The sequence below is a fragment of the Tachysurus fulvidraco genome, chromosome 21 (genome assembly GCF_022655615.1).
Source record: "Tachysurus fulvidraco isolate hzauxx_2018 chromosome 21, HZAU_PFXX_2.0, whole genome shotgun sequence".
Lineage (NCBI taxonomy): Eukaryota > Metazoa > Chordata > Actinopteri > Siluriformes > Bagridae > Tachysurus > Tachysurus fulvidraco.
Window position 1 is genome coordinate 6,020,748 of NC_062538.1, and position 12,211 is coordinate 6,032,958.

The window sequence follows — 12,211 nt, forward strand, 5'->3', positions numbered from 1 at the left end:
TTTTGCGCGCTATTGTTTCAGCTGTATGGGAGCAGCAGCCGATTCTTTCTCCTGCCAATGCAGTGCACACAGCCTATGGGCTTTTGCTCCTCTATGAGCAAAAGTTGATATGTCCTCATACCTCTTTAAGACTGAACTTTCTTTGAACACATTCATGTTTACAGTCAAACAATGTCAAACACAGATGCACGTGGTTACCGGTGGCGCTATTAAAGCGCCTGGTTTTGCGGATTGCTTTGTTTTGATGGAAACGCATTGAGCGCCACAAACTAATGAGGAATAATATGGACGTTTTCAATTAGCAATATTTTATACATATACATAAAAATATGTCATATGCTCAAAATATCCAATATGCACAATATGGTAGAATAGTATAATAATTATGATGGTACACTAACAGAATGACAATAGAAATAAGGAATTAAAGAATGAATTTTATATATATATTATATATAAATATATATATATATATATATATATATATATATATATATATATATATATATATATATATATATATATAATGTAATATAATATATTATAATATATCTATTATTGTCTTTTATTCGTTTTATTCGTTTATTCATTTAGGTCGTTTTATCTTTTAAAATTAATGTCATCCCATGCGCAATATGTGATTTTATTACTAAGCAAACAGGTAAATAGGTGTTGAAGGAAACGCGGTGTTGGTGTAATGGATGAACGTGTACAGAGGTTGGTTGATGATGTGTTGGTGTCCGTGCACTCGGTTTTTCTCCTCTCCTCTCCGCGCAGAGCTGGAGTCCAGTCCGTCTCTTTGGAGTGTCCGCTCCTCTGGCAGGCGGCCAAGTCGAGTGTGTGGAAATGACACCGCCAGGGCGGCAGAGATTTTCCTTCATTTCTCTCCTTCCCGATCGCAGACGGGCTGACATTGGCTAGAAAGTGGAGCAGCTCGTCAGGGACAATCGATGCGAATCGATCGGGCCGAGCGGCTCGAGGCTTTCCGAGCTGGAAAATTACGAGAGAGAGAGAGAGAGAGAGAGAGAGAGAGAGAGAGAGAGAGAGAGAGAGAGAGAGGATGTTCTACTGATAGCGTTGCATCCAACCCCCCTTTTTTTTTTGAACACAAACACCCGCCGCTCACAGCGCGTTTATAGCCCGCGTTAATCTTCCATTGAATGCCTTCCGTTTCGTTTCACTGAACAGACACGCAACTTGACCGCGTCGGGATTTTTGGATAACACATTTTGTTCCCAATCCACTTAGGAAACTAAACGTTTGGAGGTTCGAGGACAGTTTAGTGCTCGATATTTGATTAACTGCTCAATCAGTGTTGGGTTGATTAGAGGACACCAGATAACCTGTGTCTCTACACTGGGTCTAGGCTTCTTCTGAGCTCTTCTTAATTATAACAGTCTTTATGTAGGAGGGTTAAGTGGTAAGTATGTATCGTGTTTATTATTTAAGCAGGTGTTCTGTAGTTTTATTATAGGGCTTTATAATTAAAACTTCACCCAGCTAAAAGTTTATAGGTAGGTTACATGCAGCATGTAAGCACTCAACGTGCTAAACCTAAAAATATATTTTAAAAAAATGAAAAAAAAAAAAGATAAAGAAAAACACAAAATTATATATATTTATAAAACAAACCTTTAGTGGATCCCTAGACAAAATTTTGTCCTGTACAAAAGAATGGGTGAAAAATGAATCTAAACAAACAAACAAATAAATAAATAAACAAATAAATAAAAGATTATATAGACTACAAAAGTCGTCAAATGGAGAAAATAGGATGGGAGAAGAAAAAAATTCTTAGCTTCTGATTGTTCTGAATTTTATACTTTTGATATCACATTATACCATGATGATATTATGATCTAATATTATTAAGAGTTAAGTTATGCATCATATACTTTTACTCACACACACGTACACACACTAAAATACAGATAGGCAGCTGTATTCATGATTTCTAATTTTTCTAATTAAGTGTTGCAGGTCCGTAATGCCTAAAGGGTTTCATGCTGTGTTAATTACACCCACAGTGGTGTTTCACTTGCAGCTTCTCAATCACTGCTGATGACGTGTTACGGATGTGTCATCCAAGTGGGCTCAAACATTGAGTCTAAATCTAGGGGTGTTTCACTCTTGCAGAATAACCCAACAGGACTGTCACTGAATCTACAGTTAGAGCTAGAAAGACATCAGCCCCAGCCTCGCACATTAGTAACTGTCTGTATATTTTTCTTATTTTTCTTTATTTAGCATTTAACAGCAAATAATCTGATGTGAATGACATAAATGAAACTTTATATTGATGTCTTTTTATCTTTGAACAACAGGGGGAGCTTAATATAATAATAATAATAATAATAATAATAATAATAATAATAATAATAATAATAATAATAATAATAATAATAACAATAATAATAATAATAATAATAATAATAAATGTATTTAAATGAAAAATATAATTAATTATTATTATTGTTGTTATTAATTAAAAAATGTATTTTAAAAAATGAGGCTGCTAATAGAGATATTTTTCAACTTTTTAAAATCCCTCTATTAGCAGCCAGTGAACATGTCAGTAAACATAAGCATGATTAGTAATAAATAAACATCTATTTTAAATGCAGTATTCAGAAAACGAATCATTGTGAAAATGAGCACAACATGTACTTACCTACCCCATCACACTTTGTCCAGCTACATATAAAAATAAAACAGTAAAAAAACAAGTGATTTGTCTATACGTTTCTGTGACTCAGCCTTGCTTTTGCTTAACTCTATGGTTCTGACTTTACTTTTCATACCAGGTATTTGACATTACTATGTTTAACTTGGTAAACAATCTTGATTAACTAAATTTGAATAGCACACATAGAACAAACAGCATTTATATAAACAACATGCATAAAAAACATTTTCTGGACTGCAACTAATCATTTAAATACTCTATACTATATATATCCCCATATAAAGCATTTGCCTTTACCAAAGAACCCTTGAAAACCTTTTTTTTTTCAACAGAGTGTAACAGAGTGATTTCCAGTAGAAATGGTTTACACTTGAATTAAGCTGAGAAGCCTTAATTATTCATAGAAACCTTGACCAACCTCTGAAGGGTTCCACATAGACTAACCAGTCCATCACTTTGGCCACTTTAGACCATCAACCATTGCTTTCCAGCTTGTAGTTACATTTGTTGCTTAATACATATCTCTCCTCTACCAATTCTGTTAATTGTCATCTACCTAATAATATCTAGCTGTAGGTGATTCTGTGGTGGTCATTTTCTAACGAAGGATGTCATAAAAACAAGGAAAGTCAAATGTCATTCATTTTTGTTATAGCACAGCACTGTTGAGTTCTCGATTCTGATTGGCCAAAAAGTGTTGATTAATTTTCAGACAATAGTTGCTAAGACAATAGTACTGTTATTGAAATCCCAGCTTTATATTAAGGCACTCGTTCCAATACTGTATGTTACTGATTCTATAGCAACAACACATAGTATATAAATGGGTATAAATGCTGATATTGTGAAGGTTTCTTAAAGTGATTTTAAGTTTAGATTTGTTTATGGAGTCCTGGCTGTCCAGTTTCCAGGACCCAGGAGCTTGTGCTAAATTGATAACCATCAAGTTAAAATAGTAATCAGGCCCTATAATCCTCAATTATACCAATACGAGGAACTAAACACTCTGGGATGTCCTTTTATTGGAAAATTACTAAGTTCAGGCTAGTAAGCACCCTGTTGTTGATTATTTTTCTATAACGACATAACCTGTCATGTTTGATTTATTAAGTGAACTACACTGAAACTAATATTATAAATGCAAGGACTGGAACTTTCCTCAATTTCTTGTAGGTTTGAAAGTTTTCACACTTTTGGATAGATTGATTTCCTTTACATTGCAAATGTCACCTAAGGGAAATACACGGTACAAAATCCACCAAAACGTCAACCAGGCAAGGTTTGCATTTACATGAATGGCAGGTCTGTGATTTTTCCATATTGACTATTTACAGTATGTATGAAGAATATGTTTCTCCAATAGTGTGAAGTGTGCTCCCAGCTGATCGTCACCAGACAAGGAGGTGATTTAATGAAAAACTTGTTGCCGAAAATTAAGAAAATGTATAAGTTATGTATAAGTTATGAGATTATTCACAGTTAACGAAAGAGCACATGAATATATTCTAAAACTTGACATTGTTAAGTTGTCAGTATTTGCTTCACTTCTGACGTATTTGTTGTTTGTGTGCTTTCTTGTCGAATGAAGCTGCGTTCAGCCTCTTACGAGGGGAAAGCATTTGACACGCATTGCTTACTAAAATCCCCGGAGCGTCTCCATTTCCCGGCCAGGCCTCACCGTGTCTTACATTAAGCAGACGTCCGTCTGCGCGTCCTCTTTTAGCTTTTCAAAATCACTTCCATGCCTAAGTGGCCGGCCGTTTTCTGTGCTCTCCGGGAGGGGGAGGGAGGCAGAAAAACAGTTGGCGTGGACTGCCGCTCTGTTGACGCCATTTTTAGTCACTGTTTACCGTAGACCTGAACGACCTGAATGGTTAGCACAGGCTGCTTCGGTAGAACACAACAAGTGACTCTATAAATGGTCACGCTGATTATGGATACTCAACCTGACTCATGACCCCAGACGCCTCTGTCTCTTTCTCCCTCTCCCTCCCTCACTGTGTTCTATCTATCTATCTATCTATCTATCTATCTATCTATCTATCTATCTATCTATCTATCTATCTATCTATCTATCTATCTATCTGTCTGCTACACACCTCTTTACTTCAGCAAAATACTGTTGGCTCAATGCCAAGAACTAGTGATGTCAGCCGCTTGGAGAAGGAAATTACCACTTTGCAGGCAATTACAACTGAGCTATATCGCTAATGCTAATGGGTTAAGCCTGTAAACCCCCTAGACTCACTGGTGTGTCCACACATCATTCTCACTTTTGCAGCTAAACAAACCAACCTACTTGCTTTCCTATTGTACATAGTAGCAAGTAAAGTATATGTTGTTGGTTTGCATGGGTGATCTTTGTATCTGATTGTATCTCTTTAATGTGTACAGATGCCATCTGATCTGAAAAAAAAAACAATTTAGTCAGAGAATAAAAGATACTGATGAGCTGCTGTGAGTCACGCTGATAATCCTGTAATAGTAATTCACTGCCAGGGGTGTCGGGTCGGATTTGACAGGTAATCAGATGACATTGTGGACACCGTGCCATCATGAGTGGCAGGAGCCAGCAGCCAATTAGGAGTGAGAGAGGGTGTGAGAGTGCAAAGCAAACTGGGGTGTGAAAGCCTGATAGTATGCTGTAAGAGATAAAAAGATTCAGGACTGAGAGTATTTGTGTTTTTCTTCTCTAATTCGCTGTGAAGATAGTAAATGCTAAATGATAATCAGCTGTTTACTTATTGAAGAATTCATTTTATTTCCCAGCTTTTAAGTGACAGAACTCATGAATATTGACTAGTGAACAAAGAGAGCAGTTGGTAAGTTATCCTTTGGTATAGCTTGTAGCTGGTGTAATAATACTGGGTTACATAAAACACAGATTAGGTAAAGAGAAAATATAGGAAAAGAAAATTCTAGGTTTATTTTCTACATTGTACCTTAGCTACCTAGAGAAAGTTAGTGGACTAACTGCATCTATCATCCACAGAGATACCAGAACTTCAAAGAAAACACGATTTATTAACGTAGCATAACATAAAAAAAAAACGGGAAACACACTGGGGAAAGGAAAAGAAAACCAAAACTCAAAAAACAAAGACGAGGATTCCGTGCTGCCCAAGGCGATGCAGCAGGAATAAATAGGGACACAAAACGTAATTAGACACGAATAGACACGTGGACACAAAACATAAACACAAACACATGGGACAATAGACAACTGCCGGAACACCCTCTAAAGTTCCAACAGGTAAAAAGTCTGGGTGTGATCCTGACAGTCAGCGTTTTGTAATAGTCAGAAGTAAAAGCTGCCTCTTTTTAGTTGAAATTTTCTCATGATTGAAAGGTCATGAAGAAAAAAAAATGGGTTACTCAAGAGAGACAACACTCTTTCTGTGGACCTTTAATGTAATTAGTAATTAGATTTAAAAAAAAAATACAAAGATGTGTCATTCTGTGTACATAATAAGTGCCTGAGTTCAAACTGCTGCGCTATAAGAGGAATAAAACACACTGGAACATGCAGGTAACAGCCCACAAGATTAACAACATCTAGATGTTGATTATTTTTCTATAACAGCATGCACTGTTGTGTTTTATGCATTACATAATGTGTCCATAATCCCACTTTATAAGATTCTTCACAATTGCACCAATTAAGTAATAATAAAGAAGGTATGAGTCAGAGACCTTCGGGTTTTTATAAGTTTCAGCTTCAATGCTACTCAAACACTCGACCCTTAGATTAAGGCAAGTGTCCAAGTTATAGTGGAAACACATCATATTACATTCAAGGGCTCATTTAGAGGTCTTTATTTCGAGGAGAGACTCATTTAGTATTATGTAAAATCGTTGTTGGCTGGAAATTTATCCAGCTGAAAAATACAACCGAATGGGTCACAATAACACTCGATAGGCATTTTTTTGGTTCTGCTAATGACTAATCCTGGACCATTATACACTTTACCCGTACAAAAGAAGAGAAGACAAAATACTGCTGGTCTAGAGCCAAGAACCGATGACATCAGCAGCTTGAAGAAGGAAATAACCACTTTCCTGGCAATTACAGTAAGCTATAGCATAATGGGGTTACCTTTTAAACTCCAAACTTCAGTTACACCCTTGTACTGTAACTCACCTACTGGATAATTTATAGAAGTGAATAAATAATGGGAAAATACCTCGACTACCACTGCGTCTACTACTACTACTAATAATAATAATAATAATAATAATGTATAAATGAATTGTATATGTGTTCAGAAGCAAAACAATTGGCAGAAAGATTTTTTTAAATGAATTATACAGCGTTCTTAAATGAATTTGCAGAATGCTTCAGATGAAGCTCAAAGTCTAAGAAAAAAGTTTTTTTTGTTACTTTTAAAACATTTAACAAAGAAAATGAACCTTTTATTTCCACTGAAGAAATATAAGAGAATATGTTTCATACATCTTGTATGTACAATGTAACACACAGTATGAATGTACAGTATTAACTCTTCTTCCAGGAGTCTATTTTATGAGAAGCGACCCGGTCTGAGTTTTGCTAAACCACAAGCTGTGAGATGCTATATCTTTAAAGCGCACTGAAGCTATCTGATCATCTGTTATCTGACTGTAAAACAAGCGTGCATAAATTCCACAATCATTATCCTTATTCATCAGTTTCACCTTCGGCGTATCTGGAAAATCAGGCTCATTTCTCGTCAGAGTGTGCGTCAGTTTGAACGTGGCATTTTAATGACCATGCGTAAAAAAAAAACTTGCTTTGTTCAGTGTTAAAAAGAAATCTAAAGCAATGTCCATATCATCAAATAATTACAGCAAAGACAGAAGTACAAGTAACAAAAAAATTGGATAATCCATAAGTTAATAATCACAATTGTGAGCTAGAAGCTCAAACTAAAATATAGGTTTAGTGTCAACATTTAATTTGTTCTTGTGAATAGAAACTGCAGATGCTCTTTTATCGGCTAATTTGTTGCTTGGGCATCGTCGCATGTTTTTCAGGTTGTGGCATAATAATTGTTTTTTTTAGACTTGTAGATCTGTGAATTTTCTCTTTAGCTCACTTCACTTTCACATGGTGGAATTTCAAAGTTTGCCAAAATGCATTTCTTTTTATTTGAATCATGTGTGACCTCTAATTGGACAGAATGCTCATAAAGGTTATCCATCAAGATTGACACTCAGTAGATTCTCGAGCTTATTGTATCTTTCTGTAGACTTTATCATTTACCAGTTTGAGCAAGAATGGAGGTTTCACCGGGACAACACTGTTTTAATTCACCTGTTTCAGAGAAGAGCCATTAGATCTTTATATCATTTTAAAATGAAGATGCGGGCTTTGCTCACTTACAGATCAGACACGTTAAGCTGTTCATGTTGTACGCCATTATTACTCTTTAATTTATAACAAACTACTAAATACTTACTGAGGTAGTAAAGACTATTGTATATAATTAGCGAAGGTTTTAAAGGTCGTCTTTTGATTGATCCTGTCAGCGGTCGCCACGTTCACTGATCACTGATCTGCATATTTGACTTGGCATTGGTTTTACAGCAGATGCCCTTCCTGATGCAACCTTCCTGTTTTATATCCAGGCTTTGGACCTGCAATGACAGTGCTCTGACTTGGAATCGAACCCTGTTTGCGGCAGTGAGAGGTTTTTCTGTCCATGAGTTATAACTTAAGTCTTTACAGTGTGAGAACGGTGCATTAACTAGCTACAAACTCATTTGAAGGGAGAACTCTTTCTTTTCAAAAATGCTCACAGACTGTTTAAAACCAGTTAGTTAACTGATACACAAGCTATTACTTTCACTGATGGTGAGAGCTCTCAGGCTGTAAAATAATACATAGACAATTTCTTTACATTTGCTTAAAGCGCATTTAAGAATATTAGTTCTAGTAGATTGTTTCCTTATTGATGAAGATTCTCTCCATGGTTTGGATACATTCGCTACTCGCTGACTCGTAAACCATCTACTTTTAGTTTTACTTTTCTCCAATGCCCAAGCCGTAGTAGACGCGTGAACACAGTGGAGTGTCATTTTTGACACCTTGGGCTGGAGATGTGTGAAATTCTACAGGTACACAAAGCTACGCACATGGCGCTCAGCTGCAGGTGAAAAGTGTAAAGGTGGCAATGGATCTGACAAGCTTACTTGCAAGGAGCTACATGGGAGATATCGAATGGAGAAGCACAAGTTTGCTTCTATAGACTGATAAGTTCATTAGTCTTAAGTGCAAGTCAGTCAAGGGAATCAATCAGTTGTGTATAAAGTTATTTAAAACACAGTATGAGTATTTACATAAGATGGAGGGTAAGATCTCAACACATTTCAATTTTCCCAATAGTTTAAAAAGTATATTCATGGTTTATACTGGGCTTCTTCAGCTTTTGTTGCCAAAACCTTAATGCATCAGTCAATGACAGTTTAGTAGAGCTGTGTAAAAAACCTATGTACTTATTAAGGATGCAACCAAGCTGATCTTCAGTATCAATATCAGACCAATATTGACCTAAAAACCTGAATCCGATTCCATAACATCCACCGTATATGCTGTGAATCAACCGATGCACATGGTGTTGGCTTATAACATAAGAACACATAAGAAACAAATTACCCTAAACTTTGCTATCACACCTGTGATGTTTTGCATAACTTTGCAACAGAAGCTTGTTAAAAGCCTGGTCTATGGATGGGACTGATTTGTATTTCTTGTCTGTATGCAAAGCCATGTATCTTCCTTAGAACCATTCTCATTATAAGCACTTCATTAGCTAAAACACACATCACACATTAGCTTTCCTTCAAATGTGTACTTTCCAAAAAGATATGGGTTCATATTAGATTTATGACATGTGCCATGACATCACCTTTGACTAGACTTTAATAGGTAAGCTCTTGTAATGGAACATGCTCATCAGTGTGACCCAAACACCTCAGAGTAAGAAATAATTACCATCAACTTGTTACTCGAGAGCAACTTGTTGTGTTAATAGCCAGGATTTAATAAGCAACCTGTTTTATCAACCATATGAGGGGAGATACATACGACGATGCATTCTATAAATAACACAGTTGAGATGATTAAGATGGCTATTGGAAACTGGAGTTGAAATTCTTTGAGCTCCTTTGCTTCAGCAACCAATAGAACTTATTATTTCCCTAAATCATCACAGTAATGTTACTATGAATGCACCTTGGTTTCAACACTGAATGTGTGTGAGCTACAAAATGTAAATTTGAATTTCAAAATTTCAAAATTTTGAATCTGAATAGGGGGGCACGATGGATTAGTGGTTAGCATGTTTGCCTCACACCTCCAGGGTTGGGTGTTCGATTCCCACCTCTGCCTTGTGTGTGTGGAGTTTGCATGTTCTCCCCGTGCTTCACGGGTTTCCTCCGGGTACTCCGGTTTCCTCCCCCTCTCCAAAGACATGCATGGTAGATTGATCTCTGGAAAATTGTCCACAGTGTGTGAGTGTGTGTGTGAATGTCAAGGGTGTATCCTGCCTCGATGCCGGATAACGCCTGAGATAGGCACAGGCTCCCCATGAGTTTTGCTACATTACAGTATGTAGCTATCCAAATCTGTTCCAATATAGAAGTATTTGGAATATATGGAAATCAGGAAGTAGCACGTTTAGATTAGATCAGATTCATCTTTATTGTCGTTCCAGATGGGTAACAACAATGCAACGAAATGCAGTTAGCATCTAATCAGAAGTTCAAAGTAGGAGAGCAGTATAGACATTAGTACAGATATATATATATAAATAGATTACTATACATATAATCCATATATGAATATACAGATTTATATATCATATATACATATGAGTGAAAATACAGTTTATACATCTTTAGTGAATACATGCACATGTTTATTAGCCACATTGGTCTGCACAGAAAGCCTAGCCAAATAAAATTAAACTTACATGAAAACATTTCCTTATCAGATTATATTTTTGACAGAAGTCTTTTCAGGCTAATTGGCTTAATTACACCACAACAACACCAGACAGGTTTTCCCAGACCGCCACACACTTATTCACACTTTCTCTCCTATTGCAAAATGTGAAATGTCTACACCAGAAGTCTACTTGAATTCTATTCACTTTGACCCTTTTACTGGTCTAATAAGAACATCTCTAACACACATCCCGAGCTGAAATCTGGATGACTTAAAGGATGACTTAAGAATGAACTTAACACCACATAAGATTGCAAATGTTTTTGTAGTGGCTGCTTTTCTTAAAATATCTTTTTATTAGTGGCAATGGTTGAGCTAGTTCCTCACATCTGACCTCTGCTGATAAGGGTTTGACTTGTCAGACCTGAAAAACTATAGGAATGTGTGACACTGAGGAAACAGGAACCACAACGTGAATGCATTACTACACACATCTTTGTGTTAAGTATGTGATATCTTGTCTGTGTTAATGGTTGTATATATACTGCCAATCTGAGTATCTTTCGTCACCCAAATGGGCAAACGTACAGGATTATGCGTTAGCATATACTGTGTAAGATATTACAATACTTTACTGGAAATATTTTATAGTGTGTGTTGCACTGCACAAGCTTTGCAAATTAGAATGAGCTGTGCATAATTACAAAGCAACCATAAACATTATGATTATTTCAAATCTTATCGCTGACAGCTTCAGGTGCAATGAAATGCTAAGATATTCCTTATGCGAAGTTATACACCACTGAACTATTTTTAGTCTAAATAATTGAGATGCAATAATAATAACTAGGTGGTAAATGTGTGTTCTTGTCATTTATGGATGCAATCCGTAGTGACGTTTTATTGTTACGTTTATAATGGATTCATATTGTTAACAAATTTGTTAACAGTTGCTTTCAATTATTCTTTTATTGTGGTGGATACAAACGTTAAGGATCTGGGTTTAAAGGTCAGGGCTCAAGACCCAGTACCACTACTGCCAGTACCACTACTACTGCTTGGGCCCCGGAGCACGGCCCTTAACCCTTCCTGCACCGGTGGCGCTGTATTATCGCTGTGCCTGCACAATGACCTACAAAGTTGGGATATGCAAAGGAAGAATTTCACTGTGCTATAATGTATATGTGGCAAAAATAAAGGCTTCTTCTTAATTATTCATTATTATTTGTTCAGATTGTGATTACCACCCAGTGTTATAATGTATGCTGACACTTATGTTATAACATGGTTATAAATGATCATGGAATTATATACCAACTTAGAAACTTCATAATGACATGCGTATATTGTAGTGAATACTTCGGTTTACATATGAGACACTGGAGTAAAAACAAAATGGAAAATCAGACGTAGTGAGGTGGAGCGAATGCTTTGTCTTGTGGGTCTTGTAGGGAGAGAAACAGAGAGAGAGCGAGAAAGCAGCAAGGCGTGACAAAGGAGAGGTTCGGGTGGGTGCGCTGAGCCTCAAGGCTGCGGCCACACTCAGATCTTTGTTGTTTTCTCCATGTGCGAGACGAGGCAGAGCGCTTTTCCTGACA